The 22,565-nt window shown below is 45.2% G+C and overlaps 1 long non-coding RNA gene and 4 other non-coding genes across 8 annotated transcripts; all 5 read left to right on the top strand.

Annotated features, from left to right (window-relative positions):
- Positions 1-5,821: 5,821 nt before the first annotated feature.
- LOC121291099 lies at positions 5,822-13,425 on the top strand. Of its 4 annotated transcripts, none has more exons than XR_005945957.1 (7): positions 5,822-5,905; positions 6,674-6,738; positions 10,242-10,326; positions 10,984-11,062; positions 11,795-11,921; positions 12,365-12,442; positions 13,197-13,425. It is a non-coding gene; the product is annotated as an uncharacterized LOC121291099 (long non-coding RNA). The 4 variants fall into 4 exon arrangements; XR_005945960.1 differs by having other exon boundaries at positions 5,866-5,905; positions 6,674-6,732; XR_005945958.1 differs by lacking the exon at positions 5,822-5,905 and adding an exon at positions 6,216-6,483 and having other exon boundaries at positions 6,674-6,732.
- LOC121292028 lies at positions 10,647-10,862 on the top strand. Its single transcript, XR_005946154.1, has one exon. It is a non-coding gene; the product is annotated as a small nucleolar RNA SNORA73 family (small nucleolar RNA).
- LOC121292027 lies at positions 11,105-11,322 on the top strand. The gene has a single exon (XR_005946153.1). It is a non-coding gene; the product is annotated as a small nucleolar RNA SNORA73 family (small nucleolar RNA).
- Positions 12,034-12,249, top strand: LOC121292025. Its single transcript, XR_005946151.1, has one exon. It is a non-coding gene; the product is annotated as a small nucleolar RNA SNORA73 family (small nucleolar RNA).
- On the top strand, positions 12,485-12,700 carry LOC121292026. Its single transcript, XR_005946152.1, has one exon. It is a non-coding gene; the product is annotated as a small nucleolar RNA SNORA73 family (small nucleolar RNA).
- Positions 13,426-22,565: the final 9,140 nt, after the last annotated feature.

Genomic DNA, 22,565 nt, shown 5'->3' with positions numbered 1-22,565 from the left:
AGGCCGACCCTGAAAGGTTAGCAACCCTTACCCCAATCTTCTGTCCTATAGATGAGTGAGGTATGAATTCATGTCCATGGTTCCTCACATGCCAGTATCACAAATGCACAATGTGATTAAGAGAGTTAAAAAAAAAACTGCGGATGCTGGAAATCCAAAACAAAAACAGAATTACCTGGAAAAACTCAGCAGGTCTGGCAGCATCGGCGGAGAAGAAAAGAGTTGATGTTTCGAGTCCTCATGACCCTCTAGGGTCATGAGGACTCGAAACGTCAACTCTTTTCTTCTCCGCCGATGCTGCCAGACCTGCTGAGTTTTTCCAGGTAATTCTGTGATTAAGAGAGTGCTGGATTGAAAGGCTAAGTTGATCTGAACTGCCTTTGTGTACTATCATGTCTACTGGCCTGACAGGGAATTGGGAGTACAGTATAACTTGTCACACTTTCATTAACAGCAAAGCATAACCAAAAGATTTTAGACATGTATAGTGCAGCATTGCCTGACATTTTTTGGATCATTAGATTGTTTATTATTTCAGTTGTAAAGTTCTTGACTGGAGTTTTACGTGAGTTGAGGAAATCCAAGGTGGACAGCAGGACGCCAGAGGCAACTTTACCTGCAGCAACTAATTAGGAGGCCACTGCCAGGACTGCCATCCAATTAAGGTCGGCAGCCCGCCACTCAAAGCTGCCAGCCCAATCAGAGGGCCAGCAGCTTAGCAGCCTCAGCAGCACCTCCAATAAATGGTGCCTCAATATAGAAGTGCAAAGTTATAGTTCATGGAATAAAAGTAGCAACATGGATACGAAATTGGCCGAGAGACAGGAAACAGAGAATCTTGGTTAATGATATTTTTCGGGCTGGAGGAAGGTTTGTAGTGGAGTTCCCCAGGGGTAAGTGTTGGGACCCTTGCTTTTCCTGGTGTATATTAATGATCTAGATCTTGGTTTATTGGTCACAATTTCAAAGTTTGCAGATGATATGAAACTTGGAAGCACTGTAAACTGCGAGCAGGTTAATGTAAAACTTCAAAAGGACATAGACAAGTCGGTGGAATGGGTGGACAAATGGCAGGTGAGGTTCAATTGGAAGAAATGTGGAGTGATTCGTTTTGGTAGGAAGAACATGGAGAGACAATATAAAATAAAGGGTACAACTCTAAAGGGGGTGCAGGAGCAGAGGGACCTGGTTGTAAATGTGCATAAGCCATCGAAGGTGGCAGGATGGTTTCAGAGAGTGGTTAATAAAGTACACAGTATTCTAGGCTTTATTATTAGAGGGACTGTTCCCTCCATGGCACCCTGGTCCACTCCCCCATCACCCCAACTCCTCATCCCCTTCCCATACAATTGCAGAAGGCACAGCACCTGCCCCTTTACCTCCTCCCTCCTCACCATCTAAGGCCCCAAACACTCCTTTCAGGTGAAGCAGTGCACCTCCTTCAATTTGGTCTACTCTATGCACTGCTCCTAATGCGCTCCTCTACATTAGGGAGATTAAACACAGACTGGGTGACCGCTTTGCAGAACACCTTCGCTTAGTCCGCAAACATGACCCAAACCTTCCTGTCGCTTGTCATTTCAACACACCGCCCTGCTCTCATGCCCACATGTCCATCCTTGGCCTGCTGCAATGTTCCAGCGAAGCCCAACACAAACTGGAGGAACAGCATCTCATCTTCCGATTAGGCACTTTACAACTTTCCAGACTTAACATTGAATTCAACAACTTCAGACCATGAATACTCTCCTACATTTTTACCTCTTTTTTAATCCATTTTTTTGTTTTTTTCATTTTAATTTTTTATTTGTTTTTATTTCATTTTTTAAGCTCCCCCAACCCCATAGAGCCATCTGTCACTTGTTTCTATGTGTTCTTCCACAGAGCGCTGACCCTTGTTCTGCTATTAACACATTCTGCTCTTACCTTTATGCCACTACCGTTAACACTCCCTTTGACTTGTGTCCATGACATCTTTGTCAATCTCTCCTTAGCTCTCACCTCTTGCTCCACCTGTGCCACCCCCTCTTAAAACAATATAAAATCCATCACATTTCTACTTCTCTTTAGCTCTGAAGCAGTCATACGGACTCTACATGTTAACTTTGTTTCTCTCTCCACAGATTCACAGTTTTTCCAGCATCTTTTGTTTCCATTATTATTACTTATAAATAGGGGCACAGAGTACAAGAGCAAGGAGGTTATGCTGAACTTGTATAAGACACTAGTTTGGCCTCAACTGGAGTACTGCATCCCATTCTGGATGCTGCACTTTAGGAAGGATGTGATGGCATTGGAGAGAGTGCAGAAAAGATTCACAGAATGGTTCCTTGGATGAGGAACTGCAGTTGTGAAGATAAATCCCTCATAATCTCTCCACCTACACTTAAAACCTAATCTTGCCCCCAGTTTCATTTTATTCTTTTGATCCCTCCCCCCACTCGAGCCATCTGTCACTTGCTCATCCTGTTTTCCACCCTTAATGTCACCATTAGCAAATCCTTTAGCTAATATCACCACCGTCAACACCCCTTTGACCCTTTTGTTTATGACATCTATGGCAATCTCTCCTTTGCCTCCACCTATCACTGGCCCTTTATCTAGCTCCACCTGTCCAATCTCCCTTAAACATCTTATACTTCACCACATTTCTATTTCTCTTTAATTCTGAAGAAGTCATACAGACTCGAAACGTTAACTCTGTCTTTCTCTCCACAGATGCTGGCAGACCTGAGTTTTTCCAGCAATTTTTGTTTTTGTTTCAGTTCCAATATCCGCAGTATCTTGCTTTTACCTTAAAACCTAACACTTCACAGAATCGGTCACACAGTGCAGAAGAGGCCCTTCGGCCCATTGAGTCTGCACCGACACATGAGAAACACTAACTTTGACCAAGCTCTTTGGTCATCTGTCTTGATATTTCCTTATAAAAACAAAAACAAAAAAACTGCGAATGCTGGAAATCCAAAACAAAAACAGAATTACCTGGAAAAACTCAGCAGGTCTGGCAGCATCGGCGGAGAAGAAAAGAGTTGACGTTTCGAGTCCTCATGACCTTTCTACAGAACTTGAGTTCGAGTCCAAGAAAGAGTTGAAATATAAGCTGGTTTAAGGTGTGTGGGGGGGTGTGGAGAGAGAAAGAGAGAAGTGGATGGGGTTGGTGTGGTTGTAGGGACAAACAAGCAGTGATAGAAGCAGATCATCAAAAGATGTCACCAACAATAGAACAAAAGAACACATAGGTGTTAAAGTTGGTGATACTATCTAAGCGAATGTGCTAATTAAGAATGGATGGTAGGGCGCTCAAGGTATAGCTCTAGTGGGGAGAGCATAAAAGATTTTAAAATATTTAAAAATAATGGAAATAGGTGGGAAAAGAAAAATCTATATAATTTATTGGAAAAAAAACAAAAGGAAGGGGGAAACAGAAAGGGGGTGGGGATGGGGGAGGGAACTCAAGACCTAAAGTTGTTGAATTCAATATTCAGTCCGGAAGGCTGTAAAGTGCCTAGTTGGAAGATGAGGTGTTGTTCCTCCAGTTTGCGTTGGGCTTCACTGGAACAATGCAGCAAGCCAAGGACAGACATGTGGGCAAGAGAGCAGGGTGGAGTGTTAAAATGGCAAGCGACAGGGAGGTTTGGGTCATTCTTGCGGACAGACCGCAGGTGTTCTGCAAAGCGGTCGCCCAGTTTACGTTTGGTCTCTCCAATGTAGAGGAGACCACATTGGGAGCAACGAATGCAGTAGACTAAGTTGGGGGAAATGCAAGTGAAATGCTGCTTCACTTGAAAGGAGTGTTTGGGCCCTTGGACGGTGAGGAGAGGGGAAGTGAAGGGGCAGGTGTTGCATCTTTTGCGTGGGCATGGGGTGGTGCCAAAGGAGGGGGTTGAGGAGTAGGGGATGATGGAGGAGTGGACCAGGGTGTCCCGGAGGCAGCGATCCCTACGGAATGCCGATAAGGGGGGTTGAAGGGAAGATGTGTTTGGTGGTGGCATCATGCTGGAGTTGGCGGAAATGGCGGAGGATGATCCTTTGAATGTGGAGGCTGGTGGGGTGATAAGTGAGGACAAGGGGGACCCTATCATGTTTCTGGGAGGGAGGAGAAGGCGTGAGGGCGGATGCGCGGGAGATGGGCCGGACACGGTTGAGGGCCCTGTCAACGACCGTGGGTGGAAAACCTCGGTTAAGGAAGAAGGAGGACATGTCAGAGGAACTGTTTTTGAAGGTAGCATCATCAGAACAGATGCGACGGAGGCGAAGGAACTGAGAGAATGGGATGGAGTCCTTACAGGAAGTGGGGTGTGAGGAGCTGTAGTCGAGGTAGCTGTGGGAGTCGGTGGGTTTGTAATGGATATTGGTGGACAGTCTATCACCAGAAATTGAGACAGAGAGGTCAAGGAAGGGAAGGGAAGTGTCAGAGATGGACCACGTGAAAATGATGGAGGGGTGGATATTGGAAGCAAAATTAATAAATTTTTCCAAGTCCCGACGAGAGCATGAAGCAGCACCGAAGTAATCATCGATGTACCGGAGAAAGAGTTGTGGAAGGGGGCTGGAGTAGGACTGCAACAAGGAATGTTCCACATACCCCATGAAGAGACAGGCATAGCTGGGGCCCATGCGGGTACCCATAGCCACACCTTTTATTTGGAGGAAGTGAGAGAAGTTGAAGGAGAAATTGTTCAGCGTGAGAACAAGTTCAGCCAGACGGAGGAGAGTAGTGGTGGATGGGGATTGTTCGGGCCTCTGTTCGAGGAAGAAGCTAAGGGCCCTCAGACCATCCTGGTGGGGGATGGAGGTGTAGAGGGATTGGACGTCCATGGTGAAGAGGAAGCGGTTGGGGCCAGGGAACTGGAAATTGTTGATGTGACGTAAGGTGTCAGAGGAATCACGGATGTAGGTGGGAAGGGACTGGACAAGGGGAGAGAGAAGGGAGTCAAGATAACGAGAAATGAGTTCTGTGGGGCAGGAGCAAGCTGAGACGATCGGTCTACCGGGGTAGTTCTGTTTGTGGATTTTGGGTAGGAGATAGAAGCGGGCCGTCCGAGGTTGGGCGACTATCAAGTTGGAAGCTGTGGGAGGAAGATCCCCAGAGAAGATGAGGTCAGTGACAGTCCTGGAAACAATGGCTTGATGTTCAGTGGTGGGGTCATGGTCCAGGGAGAGGTAGGAGGAAGTGTCTGCGAGTTGACGCTCAGCCTCCGCGAGGTAGAGGTCAGTGCGCCAGACAACAACAGCACCACCCTTGTCAGCGGGTTTGATGACAATGTCAGGGTTGGACCTGAGAGATTGGAGTGCAGTAAGTTCAGAGAGAGACAGGTTAGAATGGGTGAGAGGAGCAGAGAAATTGAGACGACTAATGTCGCACCGACAGTTCTCAATGAAAAGATCAAGAGAAGGTAAGAATCCAGAGGGAGGGGTCCAGGTAGAGGGAGAATATTGGGGGTGGGTGAAAGGATCCGTTGAACGGGGAGAGGACTCCTGCCCAAAGAAGTGAGCCCGGAGACGAAGACGGCGGAAGAAGAGTTCAACATCATGCCGAGCCCGAAATTCATTGAGGTGAGGGCGTAAGGGTATGAAACTAAGTCCTTTGCTGAGCACTGAACGTTCAGCATCAGAGAGGGGAAGGTCAGGGCTTATATGGCTGAATGCCAAATTTTATTTGATACTGCTCCTATGGAGTGTCTTAGGGTATTTTACCGTCGAAAGGGTGCTGTATGATTCTTGCCAGCAACCCTCAGAACTTATGTGAATCAGTGCTACTCCCAGCCCGCAGGTGGCGTAGCTGCGGGCAGGGACGGCGCTTTGTAAACGGGGGCGGCTCTCGGCGACTAGACAGCTCGTCCAGCGACCGCCCTATAAAAGGGCGAGTCGGGCGGCGCTCTGCCTTTTCGGCGAGTGGAAGGTGAGTGTGATAGGGAAGAAGAAGGCCTAGGTCCCCTTTGCATCACCGTCGGTAGCGGCTGAGGCCCACCCACCCACCCACAAACATTCTGGTTCTTGGGAGGGTGGTTGAATTGGCTCCCGCGGGCGGGCTGTCGGTCGGTCGGCACCTTGGTTACGGTTTGTGAGAGTTAGAGGGATGGGGCCTGGGAGAGTTACCCGGATGGGGCCGGGCACCCGGATGTACCCCACGTTTTGGGGGGGGGGCGGGGAAGAGTGGGGAGACCACGTGCTGCTGACAATGAATGGGATTTGTTTGCACATGAGGAGCGTCTCTGGTCAGGACCAGCTCTGACGCGCCCTTTTCTTTGATTCTTGTGTTATTTTCCATCCAATCTATTACTTTTGCGGAACAAAACTTCTTTGCAAAGTGGTTCAAACCAGAGGTTGACCCCGCTGCTGATTGTTAGGGCAGGTTCCTGATGTGAAACCGCTTTCTAGTTAGCATTGGGAAGGAGGCGCTTTGTCCAGCCTCATGAGGACTCGAAACGTCAACTCTTCTTCTCCGCCGATGCTGCCAGACCTGCTGAGTTTTTCCAGGTATTTGTGTTTTTGTTTTTGTCTTGTACCGGACTGTCCGGTTTTCAGCGCATCTGGCACTGACTGACCTTAAAGGAATTTCAGTGGTGGTAACTTTGGGGGGAAAAAAAACACCAGGGAATGATATTAGAATATATGTACGGCCTTTAAATATTATTAACCCACTGTCTACTCGCGTTACTTACCGCAGGACAATGAAATTTTCTGTAATCTCTACCTGGCGGATCCTGACTGGCTGCTGCGCCGAACGTGAGGGTAACTTCTTATTTATATCGATTCTTCAGTGTTTATTTGGGGGGGGGGGGTCGGTTAGTTTAGATGGCTCGAGTGTGGTAAAGAATAACACCAACAGAGCGGCTTCGACCCCTGTATCGGCTGTGCGAGTTTAGGAGGCCTAACTCCTTACTTAGCCCCATGCTTCATGAGCAGTGGTGCCCCTCGGGTTTTATAACCATTTCTCTCTTAGGGACAGAGGTGTCTATGGTACTTTACGGACTATAAGAAATAGGAGTGTAGACTATTAGGCCTATCCAGCCTGCTCCTCAATTCAACAAGATCGTGGCTGATCTGCTTGTGCTTCGATTTCCACATTGCCATCTAACCCTGATAACCCTTGATTCCCTTGCCTAACCAGAATCTATCCAGTCCGCCTTCAAACAGTACCCCCCTGGTTCTCGACTCACCCACAAGAGGAAACATCATTTCCACGTTGTCAAGTCCGTTCAGGATCTTGTATAATTCAATCAAATCGCCCCTTGCTCTTCTAAACTGCAGTGGGAACAAGCCCAATCTGTCCAACCTTTCTTCACAGGACAACCTGCTCATTCCAGGTATCCATCTAGTAACAAAAGTAGCTGGAAAAACTCAGCAGGTCTGACAGCATCTGTGGAGAGGAAGGAATACAGTTAATGTTTTGAGTCCAGATTACTCTTCAGAACTAAAGAAATATAGCAATGTGGTGAAATATAAGCTGGTAGGGGAGATTGTCAAAGATGTCATAGACAAAGGGGTGGTGATATTATCTAAGGAATGTGCTAATGATGACATTAAGGGTAGAAAGCAGGACAAACAAGTGGACCAGTGTGTCCACTCCTCCATCACCCCCTACACCTCAACCCCCTCCCATGCAACTGCAGAAGGTGTTACACCTGCCCCTTTACTTTCTCCCCCCCCCCTTATCGTCCAAGGGCCCAAACACTCCTTTCAAGTGAAGCAGCACTTCCCTCAATTTAGCCCACGGCATTCGCTGCTCCCAATGCGGTCTCCTCTACATTGGAGAGACCAAATGCTGACTGGGTGACTGCTTTGCAGAGCACCTTTGGTCTGTCTGCAAGAATGACCCAGACCTCCCTGTGGCTTGCTATTTCAACACACCACTCTGCTCTCAAGCCCACATGTCTGTCCTTGGCCTGCTGCAGTGTTCCAGTGAAGCTCAACGCAAACTAGAGGTACAGCACCTCATCTTCAACTAGGCACTCTACAGCCTTCCGGACTTAATATTGAGTTCAACAACTTCAGATCATGAACTCTATCTCCTCCATCCCCACCCCCTTTCCAATCCCCCTTTTTCAAAGAATTTGTTTTTGAAATATTTTTCTTTTCCCACCTATTTTTAAATCTATCATTTCATCTCCACCTTTTAGCCCATTTTGATCCCTTCCCCCACCCCTAGGGCCATCTGCCACTTGTTTGTCCTGCTTTCTTCATGCCACCATTAGCACATTCCTTAGATAATATCATCACCTTCAACACCCTTTTGTCTATGACATCTTTGGCAATCTCCTTTTGTCTATGACATCTTTGGCAATCTCTGGCCCTCTATCCAGCTCTACCTCTCCCACCCCCCTCTACCAACTTATATTTCACCACATTTCTGTATTTCTTTAGTTCTGATGAAGAGTCATCAGGACTCAACATTAACTGTGTTCCTCTTTGCAGATGCTGTCAGACCTGCTGAGTTTTTCCAGCTATTTTTGTTTCAGATTTCCAGCATCTGCAGTATTTTGTATTTATCAATCTAGTAAACCTCCTTTGACCAATGTATTTACATCCTTCCTTAAATAAGATCAAAACTGCACAGTTTTCAATGTGCCATCTCACCAATGCTCTGTATAACTGAAGCATAACATCCTAACTTACACGTTCAACCCCTCTCGTAAAAAAGGATAGCATTCCATTAGCCTTCTTAATTACTTGCTCTACCTGCATATTAACTTTTTGTCATTTGTACTAGAACACCCAGACCCCTCTGCACCTCAGAATTATGTAGGCGGTCTCCATTTTAGTATTCTGCTTTTTTCTTCCTGACAAAGTGAAGAACATCACAGTTTCCCACGTTAAACTCCATTTGCCAGATCTTTGCCCACTCACTTAACCTATCTATATCTTATGATTTGTCGTATCAAGTGTTTATAAGATTGTAATAGAAATAAGATCTCTCTCGCTCATCTATTTGTATTCTTGAGCTGATTTAGCTAGAATATATTTAACATTGGCACCCAGCAAGGTTTTTGCTTCACTTGTATAATCTGTGGTGTCATGTCTATATGTCTGCCCCTGTCTCCTCAGCCTTTACACTAGTGAGGGTAGTCTTCTGTTTAAAAAAAGTAAATGACCTGTTTCTGCACTGACCGGCCTGTGCTGATCCTTATGCTCCGTGTGAGCTGCTGCCGTAGTGGACCAACAGCTGATTGAGGCTGCTGGGTGATTTTCCTTCCAGCCTGCTTAATGTGGAGCCTGCAATCTGGTTACAGGCTAGGAAGTGTACGTGGGTTAGATCTAGCCAGTTGGCCCACAGGGCTGTGACTGACTTGAGGCTTGCTTCTGTGTGCTGAGAGAACACAACTTAAGGGTCAGTGGGGCATGGAGATCACAAATGGCTGCCTGTTCACTCGGCTGAGACCTCTATTCAGCCTTGCGGGTGATTCCAGTGCTGGTAGCCTAGCACAAGTGTGCTCAAATCAGCTGTGGCCTCTCAGGACAATATGGCTCATGGCAGCCAGTTTGTGCACAGCAGAGGCTAGTAACAGATGAGCTGATGGCATGTTTATCTTTGAGTGAAAGAACTTACTGCTGTATTGGTGCTGCAGGATGTATCATGTCCATCTGAAGTACTTGAATTGAGGCCATTTATTGCCTTGCAAATAGACATGACTCAAATTAATATTTTCACGACCTCGGAATGTTCTAAATTACAGCAATGAGATATCTAATGAAGTGTGTTTGTGCACAGTAAGCTTCCAAAAGCTGCATCATCATGATGACCAGAAATTTTTTTGTCGTTGATTGATGCATAAATATTGCTCAGGATCCCGGGGATACACATGCTCTAGGCATGATCTTGTTGAATGGTGAAGCAGGCTTGAAGAGTCAGATGGCCTACTCCTTCTAAGTTCTATGTTCTTGAGGATGGAACCTCTTGAGAATGTGGTTCTCCATTGGTGTCATTCTGCTACGTTGATCAGACTTGAATTGAGGTGGGGTTTTCATCATTGAGCCGAACTAGGACAGTGGGTGAAACATGGATGTTAATGGTTTCTTTTGGACCTGTATTACCACCAGATCTGGGCTAATGCTGCTTGATCCAGACCACAAACGTTTTCAGATCACCAAATGAGTGATGAAAGAACCAATGTAATGACATACAAAGCATCTCTTTGAATAATTTGTTTGTGCATACACTTTCTTTGGTTGCATCAATATATGCGCATGTTCTGCATGAATAGCTAATTTTGAACAAATGGTCAATTTATTTTCAGGTAACAAACAAGATGAGTATCAGTGAATGTATGCAGGTCATTGGACCCCAGGAGTGACCATGGAAACGGTGCTGAATATCTTGAGGTAGATTACGCTTTGAGAGTGATTGAATATGAAATGGTTAAAAAGAGCATTTATTCAGAATGCTGAAATGAATTAATTATCCTTTTCAAAAACAGGAAATGCTGGAAAGGCTCAGGTCTAATAGCTGAAAGCTCTGAAGAAAGGACTCAATGTTTCTGCAGATGCTGTTAGACCTGCTGAGTTTTTCCAGCATTTTCTGTTTCAGATCGCCAGCAGTATTTTGCTTTTGTAATTATCCTTTTTCTTGTTATGAACGACCTAGGTTTCTTGATGAACCATTACTCTTTGCAAATAAAATCTAACAGTGGGCTTGAGATGCTGCAACGTGGGCATCCAGCAAGGTTGCTCTTGTCTGGCTCTGTCCGTGTGGCGTATGGGAGCGTAGGCCTTGGTGTCTATGACGTACAGTCCTGTTCCATGACGTTGGAGAGAAAGTGTGTCCCCGGCTTTGTACTGGTGAGGACAGCATCCTGTATATTCCTAGACCTTCTCAGTGTGTATAGTGATTGAGGAGATAAACCATGCAGGATACAGTTACTCCTGAAAGAGGACATGATGGAAGATTGTGGGAATGGGTGGTTTTGAGAACCGGATATAGCTCTGGAGTGATCACTGATAAGGTTCAATCTGATATGTTCTGAATGGTTTGTTTTGCAGTAAGACTAGATTCTATCCATCTTGAATGTGGAAGAAGCTGAAAACCAGGAATGCTGGGGACAGGTGCACTTTGGGAGAGGTAAAATTTTTTTCTTAACTCTTTTGTCAGAAATAGATAAACCCAATGTGGGCACCCAGCAAGGTTGCTCTTGCCTGGCTCTGTCCGTGTGGCGTATGGGAGCGTAGGCCTTTGTGTCTATGACGTACAGTCCTGTTCCATGACGTTGGAGAGAAAGTGTGTCCCCGGCTTTTTACTGGTGAGGACAGCATCCTGTATATTCCTAGACCTTCTCAGTGTTTGTAAAGTGACTGAGGAGATAAACCATGCAGGATACAGACCTAATTGAAAGCGCAATGCTGTCGGTTCTGTAGATTTAAAGGCTGGAAACGTAGCAGGACTGTTGGCGAGAATACCATTATTACACCCAATTGTGGGCACCACCCTTCAGAAAAGGTGTCAAGGCCTTGGAGAAGTTGCAGAGGATATTTAGTAGAGTGGTACAAGGCAAGAGGGACTCCAGTTATGCGGAGAGACTAGAGAAAGTCAGTTTGTTAACCTTCGAGCGGACCAATTTTCCCTGAGTTACGCAGGTAAATGCTTTCAAATTAATTATGCCTGGGGTCACTTAACTGAATTAGGGGGATGTTGGTCGTCCAGTCAACCGGAGGATAAAGTCCATAATTAGAGAGAGCAGGTTTGTTGTCACTCCTGAGGAAATTTGATGTCTTGACAGCTGTGTGGGGGGAGTGAAGGGTTTGAGGAAGAGTTCTAGATTTGATATTGCAATATTCATCTCTCTTTTTCTTGCAGGGAGAACATTTGTTGAAGATGGCCTGAGTAATTGTGAGTCGATGAAGCATCTGAAAGTTTTTTTGAGGATAGTTGGACATGGAATGCTGAAGATTAGCACTTGAGACAATGTTCCTTGTACATTGAGGTAGTTATGGTGATATTACTTGTAATAAAAATCTGTAAGTTAGTTTTCAAATTAAGCATTACTGTTTTGGCTAATAAAGTCCAGCATTCACCTTGTCTTCCTGTGAAATGCTCCAACGTGGGCATCCAGCAAGGTTGCTCTTGTCTGGCTCTGTCCGTGTGGCGTATGGGAGCATAGGCCTTTATGTCTGTGACGTATAGTCCCGTTCCATGACGTTGGAGAGAAAGTGTGTCCCCGGCTTTGTACTGGTGAGGACAGCATCCTGTATATTCCTAGACCTTCTCAGTGTGTATAGTGACTGAGGAGATAAACCATGCAGGATACAGTTACTCATGAAAAAGAACATGATGAAAGATTTTGGGTTTGAGGACAGGATGATATAGCTCTGGGGTGATCACTGGCAAGGTTAAGTCTGATTTATTTTGAAATCTTTTCTTCTGCAGTAAGACAATTCTATCCATCCTGAATGTCGGAGAGGTTTGAACACCAGGAATGCTGCGAACAGGTGCACTTTGGGAGAGGTGATTTTTTTTTTTCCTTGCCTTGTTTGTCAAATAGAAAACCCAACGTGGGCATCCAGCAAGGTTGCTCTTGTCTGGCTCTGTCCGTGTGGCGTATGGGAGCGTAGGCCTTTGTGTCTATGACGTATAGTCCCGTTCCATAACGTTGGAGAGAAAGTGTGTCCCCGGCTTTGAACTGGTGAGGACAGCATCCTGTATATTCCTAGACCTTCTCAGTGTGTATACTGACTGAGGAGATAAACCATGCAGGATACAATGAGTATGAAGTCCAGAATCTTTAAATAACTTTCTGCATTGTTATTTGTTCATGGTCTTGATGTTGAAGAGAAAGGAAACCACTATAGCTTTCTCTATGGCCTACACCATGGATTTTTGTCAAATTTAAGCCCTAATGGTCTGGCAGCTCCTGAGCGGTGGAGGGATATTTTGGGTGCCCAAGATGTTGTAATTCCAGCAACCTGAGAGATCTGTAGGACAATGGTGCGTTGGTTTAACCTTTTATGGGGCTCTTAAGGATCCGCAATGTTGAAAGGCTATTTAGCCCACTGTAGTTACCCTCATTCTCCTGTTGTATAGGTTTATGTATATTTAGCAGAGTGTTCTAACAACAGGTTGTGAAATGAGATGGTTGTGTACAGTGACAGCCATTTCAGCTTCTAGGTGCCATTGGAACCTTTAGGAAAGGTTTAGATGGATCCATTTATTTTGATCTTGACCTATTTGCCAATCTAATGTGATTTCTGATTTCTTTCAGATACTACGGTGCTCCTCCAACTGCAGTGCAACAAGACTGCTGTACCCTACTTCAGATGAGCTTCCTTTTGAGTTCAGATGTGTTTATAATTTGTTCATTGTTGTAGGTTACTATAAATTTTGGACATATTAAGATGAGTTGCAATCAGTTTTGAAATTTATGCTAATCAACCATTTGTAATATGCCTGTAAATTTTCACATCTTTAAATAAAGTTAACTTCAAGCATTAGTTTTCTGTTGCAGTGGTGTTTGTTTTCACACATTCCTCTTAGATTAGCTCTATTATATTCAAAAGCCTTTTATTGGCTTTCATGGGGTTTATGTCCTGAGATTGTGAAAGGTATATGCATACAATTCTGTCTTACTGGAATTGATTTTCACACTTTGTTTGCTTTGAACAGGGCATAGGCCATTCAGCTGCTTCAGCCTTTTCCACCATTCAATGAGTTGTTGCTAATCTGTATCCCAGCTCTTATTTAACTGCCTTGGCTCTTTCTGTTTTATACCCTTGTGTATTAATGTTTTTTGAGAGACACACTTAGAAGCTTTTACTGCCCTTAGGTAGCAACCTTGAATCAGAAGGTTGTTGGTTCAGTTCCCACTTGATGAGCACAAGGCTTAGTGATGCTCCAGTGTCACAAGTGTTGTTCCTCTATTTGAAAGATCCCATGGCACCATTTAAAGATGGAGTGAACTTGTTCCTGGGCAATACTTAACCCTCAAGCAACATCACAAATTGTTAAACAAAAACAGAATTACCTGGAAAAACTCAGCAGGTCTGGCAGCATCGGCGGAGAAGAAAAGAGTTGACGTTTCGAGTCCTCATGACCCTTCGACAGAACTTGCGTTCGAGTCCAAGAAAGAGTTGAAATATAAGCTGGTTTAAGGTGTGTGTGGGGGGGGGCGGAGAGATAGAGAGACAAAGAGGTGGAGCGGGGGGGCGGGGGTGTGGTTGTAGGGACAAACGCGCAGTGATAGAAGCAGCTCATCAAAAGATGTCAACGACAATAGTACAATAGAACACATAGGTGTTAAAATTAAAGTTGGTGATATTATCTAAACGAATGTGCTAATTAAGAATGGATGGTAGGGCACTCAAGGTATAGCTCTAGTGGGGTTTTTTTTTATTTATATAATGGAAATAGGTGGGAAAAGGAAAATCTTTAATTTATTGGGAAAAAAAAAGGGAAGGGGGAAACAGAAAGGGGGTGGGGATGGGGGAGGGAGCTTACGACCTACTCTCTTGCCCACATGTCTGTCCTTGGCTTGCTGCATTGTTCCAGTGAAGCCCAACGCAAACTGGAGGAACAACACCTCATCTTCCGACTAGGGACTTTACAGCCTTCCGGACTGAATATTGAATTCAACAACTTTAGGTCGTAAGCTCCCTCCCCCATCCCCACCCCCTTTCTGTTTCCCCCTTCCCTTTTTTTTCCCAATAAATTATAAAGATTTTCCTTTTCCCACCTATTTCCATTATATAAATAAAAAAAAACCCCCACTAGAGCTATACCTTGAGTGCCCTACCATCCATTCTTAATTAGCACATTCGTTTAGATAATATCACCAACTTTAATTTTAACACCTATGTGTTCTATTGTACTATTGTCGTTGACATCTTTTGATGAGCTGCTTCTATCACTGCTTGTTTGTCCCTACAACCACACCCCCGCCCCCCCGCTCCACCTCTTTGTCTCTTTATCTCTCCGCCCCTCCCCCACACACACCTTAAACCAGCTTATCTTTCAACTCTTTCTTGGACTCGAACGCAAGTTCTGTCGAAGGGTCATGAGGACTCGAAATGTCAACTCTTTTCTTCTCCGCCGATGCTGCCAGACCTGCTGAGTTTTTCCAGGTAATTCTATTTTTGTTTTGGATTTCCAGCATCCGCAGTTTTTTTGTTTTTATCTCACAAATTGTTATCTGGTCAACAACTTGCATTAATTTTAAGGAGTGCTTTGGAGGAGGAAAGTGAGGTGGAGCTTTGTAGGGAAGGTATTCCAGAGTTTAGGGTCTGGACAGTTGAAAGCACAGTCACTGGTTAAAATTGGGGGTCTTAGAGGCCAGAATTAGGGTTGTAGGCATGAAGGAGATTAGAGGGATGATAGCTGAATTGAATTTGGTGTAAATTGGGATATGGGTGGCAACAGCAGGGTTTTTGGATGACCAAGTTTATGGAGATTAGAATGTTGGAGGCTTCAGTCTCCCTAATATTGAAGAGAAATTTCTACACATCTCCAATATCAAACGATGAGGGTAACAGTGGAGTCGTTGAGAGGTAGGACTGAGATACAGCTGGGTGTTGGTGTACATGTGAAAACAAATGATGTTGCTGAACAATATGTAGATGAGAAATGGGAGGGGGCCAAAGATAGAAGACAGGTGGTTGGTCAATTTCACAGTGCTGTTTGTGGGAGCTTGCAGGGTGCAAATTGACTTCCTTACATTCCAACGGTGGCAATTTGTCCTGTGGATATGAATGGTGCTATATAAATTCAAGGCTGCAGACATATTTCCTAATTTCTCCTGAAAGGCTTGCCTGTAATAAAGTCATGTTGCTTGTCCAAGGCTTCTTTGCAGTGGAAAATAGTCCACTTTATCAAGTCTTTTCAATATCCTAAAAATTTCAGTCAAAGCACCCTTTCATATTCTGGGAAAATCAAGTGCAGCTTTTACTGTTTTGTTTTTTGCAGTGTCTTGTGAGATGTACCGTTAGCTATAAAACATGGCTTGCACAGTGATGTCAGTTTTTTTGAGAGCTTGCTCTTGTGAGCTTCACGGATCAAGTAGCATTTGTTGCCCATCCCTACACATGCTAAGTTGTGAATTCCAAACTAAGCCCCAAATCAACTGGGTCAATCATGGACCACAAATTAATTGAATTTGCAATTTTACAATCGGTGGGATTATAAATTTATGATCTTATTAACCCAGTACAACAGCTGCTGGGTTACCATGTCCTGTGAGATAGTTGAAAATGTCTCTTGGCTGATGAGGGCACATGACAAAACAGCTGGCAAATGGGGACTGAGAAAAATGCAATTTTTAAAAACGTCATATGATTGCAGCTGTTGCTCTTCAATTAGCAAGGCACTCAGTTTATCCTATTGCTCATTCATTTGCAGTTTTTGTAGTTGCCTTGATGCTATCGAAAAGTGATTATTTAAAAATTGTTGGTCACAATATGCAGTATTTTGATTCAGTGCTGATTTAACTTGGCCACTCTGGGTTCACTACTCTTACCATCAGTTTCCTTGCTCTGAAAGGAACTGACTGGGAGACGGTGCTTTCTAGCATTTTGATGATCTGGCCATTCTTCACATGTGACCTGAGGTAATGAGTGTTGCTATCTCTCACAGAATCACAGAATTCTTATGGTGTAGAAGGAGGCCATTTGACAGAATCTCAGTGCAGAAGAGGCCCTTCGGCCCATCGAGTGCACCGACGCTTGAGAAACACCTGACCTACCTACCTACCTACCTAATCCCAATTACCAGTACTTGGCCCATAGCCTTGAATGTTATGACATGCCAAGTGCTCATCCAGGCACTTTTTAAAGGATGTGAGGCAACCCACCTCCACCACCCTCCCAGGCAGCGCATTCCAGACCCTCACCACCCTCTGGGTAAAAAAGCTTTTCCTCATATCCCCCCTAAACCTTCTAACCCTCATCTTGAACCTATGCCCCCTTGTGACTGACCATTCAATTAAGGGAACAGCTGTTCCTGATTCACCCTGTCCATGCCCCTCATAATCTTGTACACCTCGATCAGGTCGCCCCTCAGTCTTCTCTGCTACAACGAAAACAATCAAAGTCTATCCAACCTCTCTTCATAACTTAAATATTTCATCCCAGGCAACATCCTGGTGAATCTCCTCTGCACCCCCTCCAGTGCAATCACATCCTTCCTATAATGTGGCGACCAGAACAGCACACAATACTCCAGCTGTGGCCTCACCAAGGTTCGAGATAACTCCAACATGACCTCCCTACTTTTGTAATCTATGCCTTGATTAATAAAGGCAAGTGTCCCATATGCCTTTTTCACCACCCCACTAACCCCTCTGCCTTCAGAGATCCATGGACACACACACCAAGGTCCTTTGTTCCTCAGAACTTCCTAGTGCCATGCCGTTCACTGAATACTTCCTTGTCAAATTATTCCTTCCAAAGTGTATCACCTCACACTTTTCAGGGTTAAATTCCATCTGCCCATTTGACCATCCCATCTATATCTTCCTGTAGCCCAAGACACTCAACCTCACTGTTAACCATCCGGCCAATCTTTGTGGCATCCACAAACTTACTAATCCTACCCCCCGCATAGTCTTCTATGTCGTTTATATAAATGACAAATAGTAGGGGACCAAGAACAGATCCCTGTAGTATGCCACTGGACACTGGCTTCCAGTCACTAAAGCATCCTTCTGTCATCACCCTCTGCCTCCTACAACTAAGCCAATTTTGAATCCACTTATCAAATTACCCTGTATCCCATGTGCATTTGCCTTCTTTATAAGTCTCCCATGTGGGACCTTGTCAAAGGCTTTGCTGAAATCCATATAAACTACATCAACTGCCCTACCCTTATCTACACACCTGGTTACCTCCTCAAAAAATTCAATCAAATTTGTTAGGCATGACCTCCCTCTGACAAAGCCTTGCTGACTATCCCTGATCAAATCTTGCCTCTCCAAGTGGAGATAGATACTCCCCTTCAGAACTTTCTCCAATAGTTTCCCTACCACTGACGTGAGACTCACTAGCCTGTAGTTCCCTGGCTTATCTCTACAACCCTTCTTAAATAGCAGAACCACATTAGTTGTTCTCCAGTCTTCTGGCACCTCCCCTGTGGCCAGAGAGGAATTAAAAATTTGGGTCAGAGCCCCTGCGATCTCCATTCATTATGATCATGCCTGATCATCCAACTCAATAACTTGCTCTCGTTGTCTCCCAAATCCTTTGATCCCTTTCGCCCCAAGAGCTATATCTAACTCCTTGAAAACAATCAATGTTTTGGCCTCAACTACTTTTTGTGGTAGTGAATTCTACAGGTTCACAGGGAGAGTGAGAGGAAGAGAGGAAGAGTAACAGAGAGATAGGGAGAGATAGCAATGCAGAGAGTAACAGGGAGACAGTGAGGAATAGAGATAAAGTTAGATTGATAGTAAGTGTCAGGAGAGCCTGGGACAGGGGAAAGGGTTTAAAATGAAGGAGTGTTTCTTCCCCATCTTTAAAAGACAATCCACACTGATATGGACAGAGGATGGGCTCGTGGACAGAAAATAGAGTCAGAATAAAGAGATCATTTTCAGCTTGGCAAGCTGGTACTGGTGGGCTGCCCCAAGAATCACAGCTAAAGCTGCAGCTATTTACAATCGACATCAATGACTGAGATGAAGGGAACAAGTGGAATGTTTCCAGGTTTGCTGACAATATAACGTTAGGTGGGAAAGAAAGACCAAAGAGGCTGCATTAGGGGATATGGACAGGTTCACAGAGTGGGTAAGAAAGTGGCAGATGGAATATCATGTGGAAAAACATGATTCTCTTTGGGAGGAAGAATAGAGCAACAGAATCATTTTGAAATGGTGAGAAGCTATTAAACGTTATTGTCCAGAGGGATTTGCCAGTTCTTGTACACAAATCACAGAAAGTTAACATGCTGGTGCAGCCAACAAGTGGGAAGGCAAATGGTGAGTTGTTTTTTATTGCTAGGGAATTGGAGTACAAGAGGAAGTCTTGCTCCGATGATACAGGAATTTGGAGAGAAAATGGACACTGTGAAGGAACTTAAAGACTGATGTCTGTGGACTACTTTTGTTACAGATTTCCAGAGAGCAAAAGGGAGAGAGATAAACAAAGAGAAGACACGGATCAAGCGAGTGAGAAAAAGAGAAGGGCACAGATCGAGTGGGGGACTGAGAGACAGAAAGCGAAAGGACGATATTGGCCAGAGCACATGGGAAGAGTCAAACAGCTGGGTCAGGATCGAGACTAAACTTGTCTCAGTCACTCAGATGCTCCTGTATCACTTGCTTTATTGTAGTTGGATGCTGTGTTTGGGAGCAGGACAGACACACAGGATTAGGACAACTGCTCATTTGGAGGATAAGCACCAGGAATCTATCAGAGAATCAGAACAGACCAGGGAGAATCAAACAAGGAAACTCATAAACATAGAAAATAGGAGCAAGAGTAGGCCATTCGGCCCTTCGAGCCTGTTCCGTATTCCGTCATTCATTATGATTTGTTGGGGTTCACAGCCAAACTCGATCCGGTTCTTGTCCAATAAGCACAGAATTTCCAGCAGGTGTCACAGGACAGGGATGAGGAGCAGGAACCCTGGTTAGTTTTCTCTCATGTGTGTGTGTACGCTGCAGTTAGTTGTAACACAACAACAACTTGCATTTATATGGTGTCTTTAATGCAGTAGAATGTCCCAAACAATTTCACAGGAGAATGATCAGGCAAAATTTAACACTGAGCCAAAGGCACCACTAGGAAACCCGACCAAATGTTTGTTTAAAGAGGTAGATTTTAGGGACTGTCTTGCTAGAGATGGGGAGTGGTTTGGGGAGGGCATTCCACAATTTAGGATTTAGGCCAGCAGTTCCCAAACTGTGGGTTCCAGATGGGTTGTACAAACAGCTGGATTGGTCATAAGTTCACCTTCCTCTGAGACAGCTTTGGTGACTGGACAGGAGACCATTCGGCCTGGAGGGTTTGGCAAAATATCCCTGGGTCGATGCTGCTAAACAACCCCAGGAAAGTCCTAGCAAATGCAGAATGGGTTTGGGATGTTTGTGCACTGACCAAGCTCAGGCAGAGGTTGGTGAGTATAACTCGGTGACTGACTGACTGACTTGTCTGGAGTGTGGGGAAAACTGGGAGGTCATGCAGCTGAGCAGGATAGGTGAGTGCTGGCTCCAAACTTTGCTGTGTTTCTGCTCCTGTCTGCCTGTTGAACAGTGGGTCCTTACCCTGAGCTGATGACTTTGCTTTGCTGGCACCAGCAGCTAGACCAAAGGGGCGGGGGTGTGCAGAGAGGAGCTGATTACAGACAGTGTGTGGGAGGGGGAGCCAAGGGAAGAGGGACTGATTACACTGCATGTGTGGGAGGAGAGGATTTCACTGAGTCTTCTGTCACAGGAATATGGGGAGCTTGGCTAAAACCTCAAAAACCAGTAACGCATTCTATGTTCTTTGCCTGTTCAGATCCACTCTACTTCCTTCATAAAACTTGGCCCTTAGTTGGAAGGAGCACAGCTCAACATTCAGGTAAATTTTGAATTAAAGCTTATGAATTAAATCAACTTTATTTATTTATTTATCTTTTTATTCTTTCATGAGGTGTGGGCATCACTGGCTAGGCCAGCATTTATTGCCCATCCCTAATTGCTCTTGAGAAGATGGTGGTCAATCATCTTCTTGAACCGCTGCATGCCATGTGGTGCACGTACACCCACAATACTATTAGGAAGGAGTTTCAGGATTTTGACCCAATGAAGGAAAGGTGATAAGTTTCAAGACGGGATGACGTGTGACTTGGAGGGGAACTTGCAGGTGACAGTGCTCCCATGTGTCTGCTGTCCTTGTCCTTCAAGGTGGTAGAGGTACCCCATGTTTGGAAGGTGTTGTTGAAGGAACCAAAGAAGTTGTTGCAGTGCATCTTTAAGATTGTATACACTGCTGCCACCGTTCATTGGTGGCGGAGGGAGGGCCAATCAAGGTGGGCTGCTTTGACCTGGATGGTGTCAAACTTCTTGAGTGTTGTTGGAGCTGCACTCATCCACTCATCCAGGCAAGTCCTGGCTTGAGCCTTGTAGATGGTGGATAGGCTTCAGGTAGTCAGGTGTGTTAATTGCTACAGAAATCCCAGCCTGTTATAGCTGCAGTATTTATATGGCTCAAAAACAAAAATAGCTGGAAAACCTCAGCAGGTCTGACAGCATCTGCAGAGAGGAACACAGTTAACGTTTCGAGTCTGTATGACTCTTCATCAGAACTAAGAAATACAGAAATGAGATGGAATATAAGCTGGTTGAGGGGGGTGGGACAGGTAGAGCTGGATAGAGGGCCAGTGATAGGTGGAGGCAAAGAAGAGATTGCCAAAGATGTCATAGACAAAAAGACAAAGGGGTGTTGACGGTGGTGATATTAGCAGAGGAATGCACTAATGATGGCCTTAAGAGTAGAAAACAGGGTGAGCAAGTGACAGATAGCCCTAGTGGGGGGTGGGGTGGGGGGAAGGGATCGAAATAGGCTAAAAGGTAGAGATTAAACAATGAATGGAAATACATTTAAAAATAATGGAAATAGGTGGGAAAAGAAAAATATATATATTTAAAAAATGATAAATTATTGGAAAAGATGGGATCGGAAAGGGGGTGGGGATGGAGGAGAGAGTTCATAATCTGAAGTTGTTGAACTCAATGTTAAGTGCGGAAGGCTGTAAAGTGCCTAGTCGGAAGATGAGGTGCTGTTCCTCCAGTTTGCGTTGAGCTTCACTGGAACATTGCAGCAGGCCAAGGACGGACAAGTGGGCATGAGAGCAGGGCGGTGTGTTGAAATGGCAAGCGACAGGGTTGACTGGGTCATGCTTGCGGACAGATCGAAGGAGTTCCGCAAAACAGTCACCCAGTCTGCGTTTGGTCTCTCCAATGTTGAGGAGACCGCATTGGGAGCAGCGAATGCAGTAGACTAAATTGAGGGAAGTGAAAGTGAAATGCTGCTTCACATAAAAGGAGTGTTTGAGCCCTTGGACGGTGAGGAGGGGGGAAGTAAAGTGTTGTACCTTCTGCAGTTGCATGGGAAGGTGCTGTGGGAGGGGGTTGAGGTGTAGGGGGTGATGGAGGAGTGGACCAGGGTGTCCCAGAGGGAATGATCCCTGAGGAATGCTGCCGGGGTGGGATGAAGGGAAGATGTGTTTGGTGGTGGCATCATGCTGGAGTTGGCGGAAATGGTGGAGGATGATCCTTTGAATGCGGAGGCTGGTGGGGTGACAAGTGAGGGCAAGGTTCTGGGAGGGAGAGGAAAGTGTGAGGGCGGATACACGGGAGATGGGCCGGACACGGTTGAGGGCCCTGTCAACCACCGGGGGTGGGTGGAAAACCTCGGTTAAGGAAGAATGAAGACATGTCAGAGGAACTGTTTTTGAAAGTGGCATCATCAGAACAGATGCGACGGAGGCAAAGGAACTGAGAGAATGGGATGGAGTCCTTACAGGAAGTGGGGTGTGAGGAGCTGTAGTTGAAGTAGCTGTGGGAGTTGGTAGGCTTGTAATGAATGTTGGTGGACAGTCTATCACCAGAAATTGAGTCAGAGAGGTCAAGGAAGGGAAGGGAAGTGTCAGTGATGGACCATGT

This window comes from Carcharodon carcharias, chromosome 19, assembly GCF_017639515.1.
Source record: "Carcharodon carcharias isolate sCarCar2 chromosome 19, sCarCar2.pri, whole genome shotgun sequence".
In the NCBI taxonomy this organism is placed as follows: Eukaryota; Metazoa; Chordata; class Chondrichthyes; order Lamniformes; family Lamnidae; genus Carcharodon; species Carcharodon carcharias.
The sequence above is the reverse complement of the archived record's forward strand: the minus strand, read 5'-3'. Positions and strand labels throughout refer to the sequence as shown.